Here is a 16,521-nt window from a genome sequence, read left to right on the forward strand (position 1 = left end):
TTAAGCCCTTAGCACATTACAGAGTCACTGTCAGCTGCCCACTGCAGAGCTGTCATCATCTTAGGATATAGGAGTAGCAAAATCTGCAGGAAATGGTGCATTAGACAAGCTTGCAGTTGGAAAAAAGCAAGGATGCTTCTGCGCTACAAGGCTCTTCAGGAGGTCTGATACTTGGTAGCTCCAACCCTGCCCTCATGAGCAGCTTCACATGAAGAAAACCATGCTTGTTACACATGTCTAGAGCAAGCCGTGTCCAGGTGACCGCAAGTGAGCATCAATTTTTACAACTATGAGGAAAGATGAGGTGGAATTTAAAGCTGGCATGGTTAAAACCAATGGGAATGAATGGGCCATATCCCCTACTGAGCAAAGGAATCCTAGTCAAATGCCATCTGATGTGCTGGGTAGACTCATATGACGAAGAAGGGGCTATTTTTGATCATTGTGTATAGACAGGACACTGCTTGGCTCCTTCAGACTGCTTAGACTAAATGGCAGACACAGACAGGTTTCTCTCTTGTAATGTAAGAATAAGGACACATAACATAAAAATAAAGGAGGGAGGCTTGTGCCAAGGACAAGGACTGAAGCATAAAAGAGAAATGTTGCCCTCAGCAAAACCTAGCCTTACAAGAGGGACCTCTCTGAGCTGGCTGCCATCTGCACAACACACCGCCGTTTGAACTGAGATCCTGCAGACCCAACACATGAGACTGCAGGTCACATATCAAGTGCCCTGGAGCATCACAGGCTGGCTTTGGGCTCTGGGTAGGAAACTGCTTCAGTGGAAAACAGGTTTATTGAAAAAATTACTCAAATCTCTTTGAATTCTTCACTGAGAAAACATTCCCAAGTTCTGCTAGTAAAGAGGCTTAAAAAGTGTATGGGTGTAGGCTTCTTCATTTTGCACCATTTTCCACACCCCCTCCACCCCACTTTCTGACCAGATCTATTTGGCATTGGTGGAGGCAGGTTACACCTAGGGAGGGTCCAAAGCCTGCCTGTGTCCTGTGACAAAACTGTGCAACTTAGGGAGCCCTATTTGAAGATACTGCTGGCAAAGTTTTTTGTTTTTCTTTATAACTTTCTCCTCACCAAAGAAGAGATGAAGAAATTCCCAAAAGACCTATGAGAATTCAAAATTCTGCTTTCAGAATGAATGTGAAAATAAAGTTATTGTCTGCATTGTTCTGCATGCAACACTAGATTCTATATTTGGACGATCCTGTGATACAATAGAAGGGTTAAAATATTATTTTGTGCTGCTTCTATTTTTATATTTAAATCCCTAATGGCAGTTGCTACTTAGCACCCATTAAAACATCTTTCTTTCTTACATCAAAGTGTCTCCTGTTTATGTTGTAATGAATCAGTCTGGTGTTTTGACATGTTGTGAAACAATGTAAAAATAATGAAAAATAATGTAAAATGAAAGGCAATGACACAAAACACAGGTCTGAAACATTCAAGATCTCCTTCAAATTCCTTAAGTTGCCTTCTGCTGGCAGTGTAGGGAATACTCCTTGCTTGCCTCAGAGGACACTTTTCAAACCTCATTGAACTGCATTTTGGGTGCCCAGACCTTTCCTAGGCATGATGGGGACAGCTGCCTGGTCCACACCCCTGCATGGGCAGGAATTGCAGGGATGTGCAGACCCCCAGCATCAGTCAAACCCAGCAGCACATCAGTATGTGGCTAGTGGTAATGGGGAGGCCAAAGATGTTTTGATCTCTTCTTTCCTTGCCTTTGATCCATACCATGAAGAGGAAAAAAATACACTGGTTTCTGAATAAATCTTGCAAAAGGCAGAAGAGAAATACCATTACCCAATCACTCTGACAGCTGCACAGCTCCACCTTGCATGACTTTTCTTTAACTCCCTCACTCTCTTACACCCCTGGGGCTCCTGGCCACAGAAAGGTCTGAGGGAAGGGGCTCTGTCCCACCATCTCTTGGGGCAGTGAAGAAAAATCCAGCCCTGATTTCCAAGGCTATTGCATGGGGAACATTTTGGGACATTTTTTAAAACTCACTGATGTTTTGGGTGTTTGGATGCTCTGGTGGTTTGCAGTCCTGCAGGACTTGAGTGCAGTGCAACACATCTGCACTCACAGTACTGAAAAGAGGAGGCCCATAGTGCAAACCCTCATACTGGTCTTCTAGCTAATGAACAGCAAGGCAAATATGGTGCCAATGACTCAGATTTAGGACTGTGTTTACTGTTAACTCTCAAGCATGGGATCCCATGGGGGGGGCCCACACCAGCTCCTCTAGAGCAGTGGACATCACACCTGGCTTGGTGTAGTGGAGTTCCTGGACTGGCCATGGTACGAGGACAGCATGGAGGGGATGGTGCATGGACAGATGGTGTTAAGGAAGAATGAGTTCCTCCAAGGGCTGGAAATTAACTTCCTGAGCACAGTCCTGGGCTCAGTGATTTGCTAGCCACAAAAGTACAAGATGTTTCTCCGCAGGCTGTCCATGCTTGTGTGAAAGCTGAGGCACAGGATTCTTGCCTGAAGTGTTGTGGGAGTAAATGTTTGACTTATTACTCATGTAAAGTTGTTGTTGACTTGTTGCTGTGTTTTCCTGAGCTCATGCTTTTCCTCTTAGTAAGGTTTCTTGTGTCATGTACATCCCCAGTGCATGCAAGAGTAGAAATGCTTCCGTCAGGGTAATCAGGGAAGCTATTTATCTCTTCAAGTGTTTGACGGTGGTTACTTCAGCCAGCCACATTTAGTTAATTTTAAAAGGAACCCATGGTATTTGAACCTTGTTGGATTTTTTTTTTCAGCAACATCTTGCAGAAGGATTAGGGATTCATGGACTAAATGGATTAGGGACTCCTCTGACCTTTCTCAGCTCTGTCAATGACTTTGACTTTCCAAAATAGGTCTCTCTTTTGAGTGACTAGCATCCAGTGGAGTCTAACAAGTGTTGGGTCACTCATATCTAAGCATGGCTATTGTCATTTGCACTGGAGAAACCACTAAAAAGATGGGGATTGTACCATAGCAGGCATATAGAAATGCACAAAGAACATAATTCAGATCCTATAGTTGTTCAACTGTAGATGAAATCAGAAAAGTAGGAGAGGAAATGGGGTGTTACAGCTTCACCCAGGCTTGCAGTGTCAGACCAGCAGAGGAACTGTCCAGATTCTTGCCTTTGAGTTAATGACATCAGACTGCATTGGTGAATTGGGACAAGCCATCCCTCTCCTGTCCCAGAGCTCCCGTGTTCCTCTTTCCCCAGTGACTGGCCTGTCTGCCCTCTCTGCAAGCTATCAAATAAAAGCAGGAAACCTTTCACTGTCAAATCATTTTGCATGGCTGTGGTCTGAAATGCTGACAGTAAAGTGAACTACTCCACTACTTCTGGAACTGAAATTCTATTCTGGTACCACCTGCATTTACCCATGAAGCAATGTCTTTTAAGGCCTCTTGCATTAGGTGTTGAAATTACCTGTGCTTTCCAATGGCAATTCACCAAAGCCATCATGGCTATAATTAGTGTGATTTAACAACTCCCCCTTCCCCAGCTAATTCTAAACATTTATTGTAAGCATTTCTAACTTGTACCTGCAGGAAAACTGAGACACAGTTCAGGGAAACTGAACTCATGTGATTCAGCCTCAGACCTTACAACTACTCTGGCCCTCGAGGGGTTCCTTAAATTATTTGCTTTGATGTCGCCTTCTTTCATAAACAAACTTTAATTATTCACTGATTAGCTGATCTTCCTTACCAAAAATGATGTGACACACACCATGCCTTGGGTACTCCAGTAGGACTATCCACCATGCTCTTTAACAGTGCTAGGAAATGTTTACCACAGTGTTTTAGTTCAGGGATGATGTAAGCTTTAAAGATCAAAGGAACTTATCTTTGGCATAATTTCTTGGGCAGGTGGGGTGCAGGCTGTGGTGCTGGTGCTCTGAAACATGGAGCCATGGATGTCCCTGTGGGGAGCAGCACAGTCCCAGTAGACTCTGTCCAGCTCTGGTGAAGGCACCTGCAGGACCTTGTAGAAGTGCATGGTCTTAGGCCAAATGGGAAGTTTTTAATGCTACAATGTGTAGGTCTGCATGAAGGGCACCCTGTGATACTTGCCCAAGATAGGCCTAAGCAATATCCCCAGGATGTACTTCTAGGGACAGCAGGATTGATGTGTCTCACACAAACTCAAGGTGTCTGAAAGCTGCCCACAAAATTGGGGAACAATGAACCCTGTCTGTCACCCCCAAAGTTCCTGATATACCTCTTCCCTGTCTATAAGCAAAGTGTTTCCCCAGAGATGCACTCTAATGTGAATTAACACAAGTAGTCAACAGACCTAAAGCAAAACAGGTTGAAGACACACTGGAATAACACAAGAAGATTGCGGCTGCTCAGTCAGGAGGGTTTGAAGGTGAAATCTGCAGTGATATGGTCTTGGCTGAGGCCAAGCACATAACCTTCAGAGCCAGATGTGCATCTGGCTCAAGATCTGCAAAGTGCACATGACTGGCAGAGAGATGGTGCTCTCCTGGAAGCCATCACAGGGCTAGGACATTTCCTACAGAAAGAGCAACTCCTAGCTATGGCTGGGAGAAGACATTCCCCAGCCATCTCTCTCTGTACTCCAGAGGTGCAGAAAGTCTGGTCACTAGCTTCAGTCCCTTGAGGTGCTCTCCTTGGATCCCTCTGTCAGCATGATGAGAAGCCTGTGTCCCTCTGCCATGAGAGCAGGGGGAAGTAGCTGCCTTCAAGCAGATCTTTGATCTACAAGGTTTCTGCAAGCTCATGGTGTGGTTCAAAGGGCAGACCTTCACATACTCAGCAGTGGGGTACTCTGTGGGCTCCTGGCTTCTTTCCTATCTCAGGGAAATCCCATGCATCTGGCAACAGCTGGAAGTGATGACAGATGTTGCCCAAGCCACTGCACAGGATTTTCAGCATTAGGGAAATGGACCTCATGCTCCTCTCTTGTAAGGAGGCAAGGTAACCCCAAAGAACATATCTGACTGCTATCCTGTCCTGGTTTCGGCTGGGATAGAGTTAATTTTCTTCCTAGTAGCAGGCATAGTGCTGTGTTTTGGATTTAGTAGGAGAAGAATGTTGATAACACGCTGATGTTTTTAGTTGCTAAGTACTGCTTATGCTAGTCAAGGACTTTTTCAGCTTCCCATGCTCTGCCAGGCGCACAAGAAACTGGGAGGGGGCACAGCCAGAATAGTTGATCCAAACTGACCAAAGGGCTATTCCATACCATATGACGTCAGGCTCAGTATATAAACTGGGGTGGGGGTGGCCAGGGAGCAGCGATCGCTGCTCGGGAACTGTCTGGGTGTCGGTCGGCGGGTGGTGAGCAATTGCATTGTGCATCACTTGCTTTGTATATTATTATTGTAATTATCATTATTATATTGTTATTATTGTCATTACTATTTTACTTTATTTCAATTATTAAACTGTTCTTATCTCAACCCAGGAGTGTTTCTCACTCTTACTCCTCTGATTCTCTCCCCCATCCCATCGGGGTAGGGGGAGTGAGCGAGCGGCTGCGTGGTGCTTAGTTGCTGGCTGGGGCTAAACAACGACATATCCTCAGGTTTTGAGCCTACAGGAAGCTGCTAAGAATCCCAAATGATGATTATCTTCTCAAGCCCTAAATTGATCTAATATATCTTCACATTTTTCAAGATGTTCAGGACATTAATGTGCTCTTTTCCCAGCACGGACTCAACCTAGTTCCTCTCAGTGTTGGTGCTGAAAACATGGGTTCCTGGACTGTAAAAAGGACCTTCCTTATACTCAGGCAGTTGAGCAGGAATTTTTATGATTGTGTGGAAAAGCTAATTACCTGGTATCCTGTTGATTAATTAATTGCACAATTACAGCATTAAGGCCTCCCAGTGCAGCAGTCTGATCTCTGGGGGAGCTGTGCAAACCAAACCAAAATTCCCATCCTTATCCTGGAAAGGTCCAACACTAGACCTGTTCTTGCAAAGCATGAAACACTCTTGTCTCTCTGAAATCACTAGGAGATGAGCAATGGCTCTCTCTACCTATCTTCTGGCCACTCTCATTAGCATCCAGTGAAAAGCACACAATTACACCACCTTTAGAAAAGAAGCCCAAAGGCAATAAATGATGGTTTTAGAAATTCTTCAGATTATTCTAGAGTGATTCATAAAGGTTCTTGTTATCTCCTTTCCTCTTTATCTTGAAATCTCCGAGGTCACCACAAAATGCTGAATTGCTCGGGGTAGAGCTGGGGCTGATGGTAGAATGGTACTTGGAGCCATAGAGCCAGCTGAAATTTTTCCTAAAAGCCTGCAGGTTGAAAACTATGCTAAAGGTAGTCTCCATAAAGAAAAGGAGAAAGGGAAGATAAAGAGATCAAAGCAGCAAGAGCTCATTTGCATTACACTATATCTGGAGGCACCAGCCCTGCTTCAATCCCATATCACTGCAATAGGCAAGAGCAGAACGTGTTTCTACTCCCACCTCTCCATGTTTGAAAATAGATCAGTCATCTTAGATCATCCCCCATGTGTAGGCCCTATCCAAGATCTCCACAATGTTTCAATAATAAAGACTCAGCCAAGGCCAGTTTGCCAGGGTGAGATTAAGCCCATCCCTGCACCAGCAGATCTTCAGAAGTCTGGTCTGTGCAGTGAATAGCAGTGACCTACAGCAAGCACAACTCTCATGCTGTTCTGGCTACTCCAATTCCAGCTCCTCCCGTAGCTGCCCTGGCTCTGCACCGTATTATGTGCCCTCCACGCATGAGAGCAGAAAGGGGCTGAGCAGAGTAGGTAGTGCATTTCTGCCCCTGTGAATGGTTGATTTGAGAACAGGAAGAAATAACTTTTAGAAGCCAGGTCAGGGCTGTCAGCAAACACCATCTCATCCCAGGGTCCACAGGGTCTGCCAGGGGAAGGGCTCTGCCTAGACAGCAGAGGAGAAAGGAAGAAGGCATGGGGTGCACAGCCAAGGGTAGGGAGAAGGACAGATTGTTTGGCAGAATAGGCTGCAGTCACATGGAGGAGACATGGCTGAGAAGCAGCAAGGAGCTGCCTCCAGAAGGCACGATGTCATGGAACAGAGATGAAACTTGGATCAGAAAATGAGGTCAGTTTTTCCAAAAATGCAAAACTTGAATCTTGCTAAGTGTGCTTCTAGAGATTTTTTTCATTGGCTCCGTCTCCTGGCTGCAGCTGTCCTAGTTGCCAGAGGGAAGTCTGCATGGTGATAAGAGGGGAAAGTACTTACACTGTGACAACGCAGGGAGAAAATGACTTGTCTTGCTTGGTATAGCTCTTACGAGCATGATGGGCATTGACATCTTCTGGCCTACAGGTGTACAAGTGCCCTGGTGCTTCCAGTGCCCATTAATACAGAACTGCTTCGACTGGAGTAGGGGAGTCTCATACACCAAACCGGCTGATAGACCCTCCTCCCAGCCCCTCTGCTTTCACTGCCTGGACAGAGCAGTCAGTGTACCAGGCTGTTTTGGGTTGGATTTTGGCTAGGACCATATTTTCCATTTCTGATACCATTCTGCAAGTTCATGTTTTTAGTGATTCCCATGAAACAGAAGTCTAGAAAGAATTGTTTTGCGTTGATCAGAATAATAAAAAAAGTGGGTTTTTTTTCCTCTCCAGTTTTGACATTAAAAAATCATCCCAGAAAGGACATTCAAAACCAAAAGTCAGTTGAAGAGAAAAATACCTTCTGTCCTGGAAGTGTCCAAGCAGGACTTCTCAGCCTCTTTAAAATTCTTTTTACATTTTTGCCTCACATAATGAGACTCAGAGTTGGCCAGTGTGAGCACATCAAAACCAAAAGAACCTCTAAACTAAAAAGAAATATTGGGGCATGAATGAGAGCAAAGAACATTTTTTCTAAAGCAAGAAAAATGAGATTGCAAGCAAATGTCCTTTCTGCCCACTGTGCCCTTTGGAGCAGCCACAGCCCAGCAATGTCCTGACTTTTAGCAACTAAATGGTCTCTTCTAGATCCCTGGAAAGAGCCTCACATTCTCTTGTGTCCTGAGTGTAGGTTTGTTCCCTGCCCTTCTCCAGGTCCTTGCTGGGCTCCGGCTCCTGCTAGCTGGGCTCTTTGGGAACAGACCTAGTCACTCTCTTGGAAAATGAAACCTCTCACCCTGACAGAGTAGATATCCTCTTAACACCCAGAGCAGCTACCAGGGAAAGGTAAACCCAGGAGCATCTTCCTCTTTGCTGCCCAGCCAAAGCCTTTTGAAAGAAATAATGATCAGTAAACAGCAAACAAATGCAACTGGTGGATCTGTCACATTCCCTGACAAATGTCCTTGAAATCAACTGAGTCAAGGAAATACTGTGCTTTCAAGTTGGCACCTTCTGCTTTGATTAAGACAGGATATTTATGAAGACAAGTGTTGTGTTGAGAAAGTATTACCCAGCTCTGCTCTGGGACACCAGCCACACTTGCCTGAGGGCTGGCTGGGGGGCATGGTGCTGTGTCCCAGGAAGAGCAATGCAGAAGGGTAGAAAGTGGGGCAAGGCAAGGATGGTTGTAAGACACAAGGCTGTTCTAGGGAGCCAGAAACTCCATGGCAGAGGCACTTGCCAGCAGACTGGAGCTGTTCTGCAATCTGCAGTGCCTGACAAGGTAGCTTTGTGCATTAGAGTCTGCCCTGCCTGCTCCAGGCTCCTGCTCTCACCTCCATGAAGACCTCTGTGGGCAGTTCACACTGATGTGCAGTGGGCACAGGACTGTTTTTCTTCAGGCCAATAAAGGGCTTTGCAGCCCCCCTGTGCCACTTGCCCAGTTAATGTGGGAGGAAGCATTGGGAACACAATGGTTGAACCCCTGTTGGAACCCATGTGGTGGAAACAGAAGTTAATTGCTACAGAGATATTCCTGGAAGAGTGAATGATCCACCTGGAAAGCATGGCTTGTTGGACAGTACCAAAAAAGCAGACACTGAAGTAGCAGACAGATCATAGGTGAGGGAACAGGGTCTAAGGAACTGTGTCAGAGTAGAAGTGAAGATACCAGAACTCCTTTGCTTGGCAAAGAGATTGTGAGGAGAGGAGTGACAGAGAAGATGGTGCTGGTTTGATGCACTAGGAGGATGTACTTTTTAGCTACAAATTACTGGTACATAATTTTGTAGAGTCCCTAGTGAGAAACTCTATAAAGACAGAAGACAAAGATACAAGACGAATTAATGGAGGATAAATCTACCTGTGACTATTCAGGGTGATTGTCTAATGCCACGTCTGGCTCAAGGGTGCCTAAACCACTGATTCCTAGGATCTGGGGTGTGGGGGTCCAGCCAGGTTGAGGACAGTGCTTTTCCTTGTTCTTTTTGCTGCAGTCCTATGCAAAAACATGAATTCTGCACAGGTTCCTATAGGCTTTGCTGAAGACCAAAGTGCTCCCATTTCATTGCTCTGTGTACCCTGCATCTGGGTTCAGTGGCTTTTTTTGGCTTGACCCAGAATGTTCTTTACAGGAGGACTGTGTCAGCCATGGTAGATTATGGCATTTTTCATACCATGCCCTTTGGGCACAGCTCAGTACCCATGCCTAATTCGGAGCATTTGCTGTGAGCTCTGATTCTCCTTTGAGGAGCAGGCTGGGCTGAAGCTAGTGTGGTCTGCACGTACATGCCATAGACAAGCTTCCAACTGCATACCAGGGACACATGCAAACACTGCCACCCACATCCTTCCTTTGATTGTACAAGGTTTGCACAAAATGCATTTGACCCCACATATCCTGGAAAAGTATCAGCTGGAAGTCTACAGAGAGGCAGTGTTTGAATAAGGGAAAAAAACTCTGAATACTGAATTCCACCTCTGCTTGTGAGTTGAATGCCCTGCTGGACTCTTTCTAAGGTGCCCACAGTTAATTTGCGCACACGAGAGACCCTTGCACATCTGGCCCAGAGCAGCAACCTCTGTCCTGTTTCTCTTTATTGCACGCATCCTCCCACCACTGCCAACTTCTGACCCCCCGCAGTGTTCAGGAATCCCCAACAGATGATGCCCATTGTCTCCACTGAAAGGAGATGGCAGAACCTAAGGCTGGTGGGCAGGAAGTGGATAGCCTGTATTTGACCAGAAGTGCACGCAAACATGCTGGTTTCTTTCACATTGAGGGGATCTGGCAGCACGTGGTTATTTCTGTTACTCCTCTGGCTGGCAAGAAATCAGAGAAAGGACTGGGCAGGCTGTATGGTCACAGACGGTGTGTGACTTCTACCTGAGCTGGGGACAAAAGCAGCCTGCTACTGAGATGGGGAAGAACCAGGGCAAGGCACTACTGGAAGAGCTTTGGGGCAGACTGCCTCTCCCCTTGCAAGTCATATCTCGGGGCAGTTACACCAGCTCACGTATGGGGCAGAATCTGGTCCCAAAGTCCTGAGACTAGTAAATAAAACAGTACATGTGAAGTAGAGGGTTGGAGGAGATGCACTACTGAACCTCTGTGGAGTTTGTGTCTGTCACTAACTGGAAGAAGTAGGCAAATTTGGAAATATTTTACAAGAGACAAATTCTGATTTTTTTTTTTTTAAGTGAAAAATGTTAGAATGGCTGATTGAAATACTTTATGCTGACATCAAAACATTTCATTCAGTAAAAGCCAAGCCATGATAAAGTAATATTTAATGACAGACATTACCTGCATATATTAACCTGAGGTTGAATTTGGAAAAATCAGAAGTAAAACAAAAGCCAGATTGAAACAAAACCTTTTACTTCAGATTCAAACATCTCCAATATGTTTTCATTCAAAAATTTTGACCACATCTGTGTGTTGCCTGGAAACTTCTGCATTTGATGAAGAGCGGTTTTTGCTCTAGGAAACTGTTTCTCAGAGAAAAACCTGTTTCCGCTGCATATTGTAAGCAGATCCTTTTGCAGGCTCACAAGCAAGCTGCCAGCATGGGAGCCTGCAAGGTGCCAGGCACTGGCACTACAGCCCAGTGGGAACCCTGGTCTTTGTGCTGGGCTGTGTTTAGACACAGGACACATTGCCTGGACAGCTGTTCCCCATCTGCCCCTGATGGAAAGATGGTAAGTTTCTGCATTTCACTGGCACACTGCTTTGAAGCTGTCTGTGTTATCTCCAGGTCTGTACGTGCACCGATCTGAAAACCCACATGCTAGGACAGAGAGGTGGCTCGAGTGTCAGGGAGAGACCAATGCACAAAGAGCTGGCAGAGGGCTTGGCATTCAGAGACTTTTACATGGCCTTCCTCCTTGCATGTGACCTCTTGGACTTGCCAAAAGTTGATGTCAGTGCTGCAGCTATGCATCGTTCTCTCAAAGAACAGGAATCCAGTTACTAAGGTATGGAGGCTTGTACCTGATTGAGCACTTCTGGACAGATCCTTTAAAGTTCCTGGAAAAGCACAAGAGGTTTGCTGGCAAGAAATAATAGGAAAACTTCCATCAGAAGCCCATGTCTTCCTGCCTGTGATTCTTTGGTGCAGACTGTTAGCTCCAGCGATAACTGATTTCTCTTACCCAGAAGGTGAAAAAAGATCTTAAGTCAGAGGAAAATGGGCACTTAATGTGCCAGATGCAAGCTGATGGCTCTACTCCCAAATCCTTGACCTCATGGAGAGAGAGTGCTTGTCTGTAATTGTTGGAAAGCTCTGTGAAGACAAAGCATGCAGATCTCCAAGAATTAAGGTCCCAAGTAGGATTTATCCAGGGAAGGTTGTCTTGGGGACAGAGGCTCTTCAGTTAGCATAGCCTGGCCAAGAGATGAGAAAACCCACCTCCGTCTTGGTCGCATGCAGCACCATGCCCTACACCAGCATCCTCAAACCATCATGCTGCAGCCAGCCCTGAACTCCACTGTGGTTTGCTGAACACAGCCAAGCTGTTTTCCAGACTCAGCTGTCCCAAAAGACCCCTTGTGCCTTGTTTTGCTTTAAGTGCTACTTGCACGTGTTTAGATTCCTACTGTCCTCATAAGTGCTTTGCTATGGGGTGGTCAGGATTGCAGCTCAGGTCCCAGCAAGGTCTGGACCACTACAAATTACTCAATAGGGCTGTAAGCACAGAGTGCATGTGAAGCATATGCATGAACCTGCAAGGAGCCATGGAGAATGTGTGTGCAGCGCATTTGCACTGAGAAACACCAGTCTTAACGTGCAAACAGACACAGCAGTGATGAGCATGGCCTCCTGGTCTCTAACTGCTGCTCAAGGGCTAGGAGCTGTATCAGCCTGGGAGCTGGCAGAAGGGACCAAGGGAGGCAGTGCTCTGTTTTGGGAAACAGTCCCCAGAAACACTCAAGTGCTGGCCCTTCCCACATTTGGTTTGGAAAGACTTTGTGCTGCAGAAGCCTGTGTTTAAATGGCACTTTCTAAACACTCCCAGCCACCATGACCAATGAGCAAAGACAATTCATTGTCATAAACAACTGAAAGAGCCAGGGCTGTGTTCTCATGCCTGAAATGGGTAGAAGACACAATTCTGGCATCTCTGACACTGCTCTAGCCAGCTCTGGTGCCAGCTGTGTTGCAATGCTGGCCGACAGACACAAGAAGGTGGGCTGCTGTGAATGTTCCCATTTGGCTTGTGGCGCACTGTGAGGCAAAGTTTCTCCTCAAGCATCACTGCTCTGCTCTTATAAGTGCTGTTTTCAGAAACACCCTGTGAACTGAAGCTTGGGTTCACTCCTGGAGAGTGGCAACACCAGGGGAGCTGGGATCATCTGGGAAATGAAGCCCTGATACCAGAGTGCTGATTTAATGTCAGCACTCTACCTTCCCTGGCTATCCTGATTTTCAAGCAAAACAAGTTACAGATTTTGGGTTTTTTTTTCCCATGTGACTCATATTATGTGGGCATCAGTCCCTCCAACAAGGACACGGCTCTCATACTACCTGGCTTGGATTTAAAATGGGTTAAAAAATCTCTTATTCCAGCTACGAATCTGGATGTGAGGCATTGGGCTGGGTCTCACTGTAGGTTTTTTTCACAGGCATCAGATGCTGGGGTGCAGTGAGCACAACCCTTGCCCAGTACAGCATGTGTGTGCCCTGCACAGGCACCAGCAGTCTACTAGAGTTGGGGGAGTCTCCTTTGCATCCTCAGGCTTTGCCCCAGCTGAGGCCATGAATGTGCAGCATTTGCTGCTGTAAGCTCATGTTAGCATTAGGGATCATGTGCCTCTTCCTGCTGCTCTGGAGCAGAGAACCCTAAAAAGCTGAGCGATGCTGGAGCTAGACTCCTGTGCTTCCCTGGTGCTCAGCTTCCTGCTGGCTCCTACAATGGGCTGCTGGGGTGCTGGCAGCAGACAGAAGGGTTGACTTCAGTCATTCGACAACTGCCAGAGAAAAGCACTGCTTTAGCTGAGCGTTTGGGGGATTTTCACCTGTGCCTTCAAAGCTGGGGCCCAGCTGCCAGCACTGTTGTACCATGAGGGGTCTGTTTGTCCAGGCTCAGCCCCCCACCAGGGAAGGCTCCAAACAAAAGCTGCTTCATCCAGCTGACTTGTACCTTCTCTGCACTGACCCACAGTCATCTAAGCAGGGACCCTGCGCAACCCTTGCATTCACCTTGGCTTCCAGCCACCATGCTAGGGGTCTCCCGTGGGTCCTGTGTTGCATCTGCCCAACACAGGGATGTCTGAAACACTACAGGCTATCTCAGATTGCACTTAAAACCCCTGTGTGGGGAACTGCATCTAACCCCAAAAGACTTTGGCAAATCTTTGGCCAAACAAAGAGTGATGGTTCAGCTCAGAGCTGGCAGAGAGACCTCTGAGTTGTCTGTCTTGTCTTTCATATGCTTTGGACCTCAGCAGAGAGATCAGCAGGATCCTCCTCTGAGCAGAGCGACAGAGAGACACAGTGTGTGTGTCTGTGTGTGTGTGGGGGGGGAATAACAACCCTGTGCCTGTGCATTTTCTCATGGATTAAGGTGCCCTGTTATGCTCTGAGGACTTGTTTGCCAGTGGGGAGGCATATTGCAGGATACAGGATGCTCCTAATTGCCTGCTCTGTCCCCAGGGGGAGCTGCCAATTGCAATGGTGGCACTACGCTGGTCACGACTGTGAGAAGCAATCATATGACATCTGCAGAGCGGCTGCCTTGAGAGGAGAAAATCATGTCATAACCTAACACCTGCTTAGCAATGAGACAGTGTCCAGGCTTTGCTTTTCAGCTCACTCTGTGCCAAAACAAGTAAAAGAAGGAACAATCACGTCATGACAAAGCTGAATACATTTAGTGCACTCAAGCAGGAACGGAAGGCAGTAATTCACTCCAGAGCAGGACAAGCTTGGGATGGTCTGGCACAGCAGATGATTTATATTTAGAATTGAGCTTGGCAGGTGCTTTTATGGACCAGAATTTTGGTTTTCTATTGTATTCAACCTGTCCCAAAAATAGTTTAAACCATTCTGCTTTGTGGCATGGACAACTATTAACTATCTCAACTGAGAAAGACATGCACAAAATTGCCCTCTTCTATTTCTTGGGAGGTGGGTAGTGCTAGGTGCTGCTGGAGACATGATACTGGCATTGATTGGAGATAGCCAGCTTCTTCAACATTCTGTGCCCAAATATCTGGGTGGATTGGCAGAAACACTGGGGCCTAAGAGATCTTATTCCTCTCGTGCCCCAGCCCTCTCTCCTGCTCCCCAGCTCCCTGTGCTGTGATGCTGGTGTGTGGACTGAGAATTAAAAGACCAGCTGAGACCTTGTGCTCCCAGCACTGTGGCAGGAGGGCAGAGAAGATATCCTAGCAGTGGGGCTGTCCTGGCTTGGGTGTCTGTGATGGTTTTTGCAGAACTGGCAGTGATGGGCTGCAATGTCCTGTTTGCATCGACCCTGCTGTGTCAGCTCATGCAAGGTGATGTCCAATGCTAACACTCCTGAAGCCTGCTGCTGGCCACCCGGCATGTGAGGTAGGGAAGGACATGAAGGAGACTGGCTCACCCCTAGCCTTGTCCTCATAGTGTGGACGCAGCTGGCTTGGCCACCTGGCTCTGGATTGGATCCCTAACTTGGGCCCTGTCAGACAAGGCTGTGATACCAGAGATATGGGGATGGATGAGCCTCTGCTGGTGCCCAGGACAGTGTTAAATGTTTTGCCTTCCTCATGAGACTTTGAGTAAAGGAAATCTCAAAAAATTTGCTCCTGCAAGTGTTCCTGCCTTCCCTTTTTTTGTGTGTAGGAGGATGGATTTGGACAGAGTGAGAAGGGAAGTATCACCTTACTCAAGGAAGCAGAACAGGCTCTGGGGTGGGATTCACAAGCCACCGCACCTATTGCCCTGTCTGGGTACCAACGGCTGACCTCGCATATGGGGACAGCCAGGAAAAGTGAGAAAAAAACAAAATTTGAGATCATTCAGAAGCATAGATAAAACTTAAAATAGTTTTTTAATATAATTTAAGTCCTGTATCTAGGGCTTTACAAAAACAGAAGCACTGATCTTCCTGCTGGTACTAGGGCAGAAAACCACAAGACTGATGTTATGTGCAGAGATAGGATATTACTGGACAATTCCCACTGTTATCTGCAAGGGATGTTGGAGGCCATGGCATGACCCTGGGACATGGGCTCTCTCTGTTGGCCTTTCCCTAACACCCAGACACCAGAGCTTTTGGGGCACATAGACTAAGGTTGGGGTTATGTACATCCCCAGCACGTTCCCCACCCTGACGCTCCCACCCTGTCTCCGGGCTAGGGTGGGAGAAGCAATGTCCATGGAGCACAGGGGGTCAGCTGCTGCCCAGATAGTCTATCTGGCTGTCTTCACCTGCGTGCCTGTTGGCAATGTCTGTGAAGGAGTGTGCTAAAGGGCCCCCCCAAACACATAATCTTGAAGCTGCTTATTAGTTTTCTAACCAGCTCACTTATACAATGTCCTAAGCGTGTCTAAGGACATAACCTCAGATAGCTGGAAAACTCAGCAACCCAGAGCCATCAAAAGAGGACATAACGAAGTTGTGCAGCTGCAACCAGTGGACCCATATTGGCTTGAAACAACCATTTACTGCAGAGGTAGCACTGGCCTGGAGCAGTCAAGACTTTAACCAAAGTGGCAGCCTGAAGTTGTTGTGGATTCCAAGAAAATGGCTTTTCACAGCAAGAAGGTTGATGAAGTGTCAGCATAGCTAGTGCAGCATTTCCTGATCTGTGCTTGCTACACCCACAAGGGATTGCAAAAATGCCATGCAGGCAGTTGCGGGTTGTGAAAGCATTTCTTCCAGCTGAAAATGGATACCTTCTCACCCCCACACAGCCCACAAGACCTCACCTTTTGCAGTGACTTTCTGCTGGCCTTGCCATGTACCCATGGGCTTGTATGATCTGGCATGTGATGCTGCCTATCCATGTTCTAATGCACTATCAAAGGCATCAGGGAGACGTTTTTATTCTTACTGTTGGGGTAAATGAAAATGGTTTGGGACATTTTTATGCTCTGAATAAGGTGGGGGGGGGGAGAGGGGTGGTGTCACCAACTAGACATGGTTGAGAAATCTGGCAAAAGAAGTGTCAAAGCAG

General features: G+C 46.8%; 1 protein-coding gene across 1 annotated transcript in view; it reads right to left on the reverse strand.

The window, feature by feature from the left end:
• The window catches only part of LGR6 (leucine rich repeat containing G protein-coupled receptor 6), a 151,963-nt gene that overhangs the window by 99,157 nt on the left and 36,285 nt on the right, over positions 1 to 16,521 (reverse strand). The window lies entirely within an intron of this gene.

The sequence above is a fragment of the Pelecanus crispus genome, chromosome 17, assembly GCF_030463565.1.
Source record: "Pelecanus crispus isolate bPelCri1 chromosome 17, bPelCri1.pri, whole genome shotgun sequence".
In the NCBI taxonomy this organism is placed as follows: Eukaryota; Metazoa; Chordata; class Aves; order Pelecaniformes; family Pelecanidae; genus Pelecanus; species Pelecanus crispus.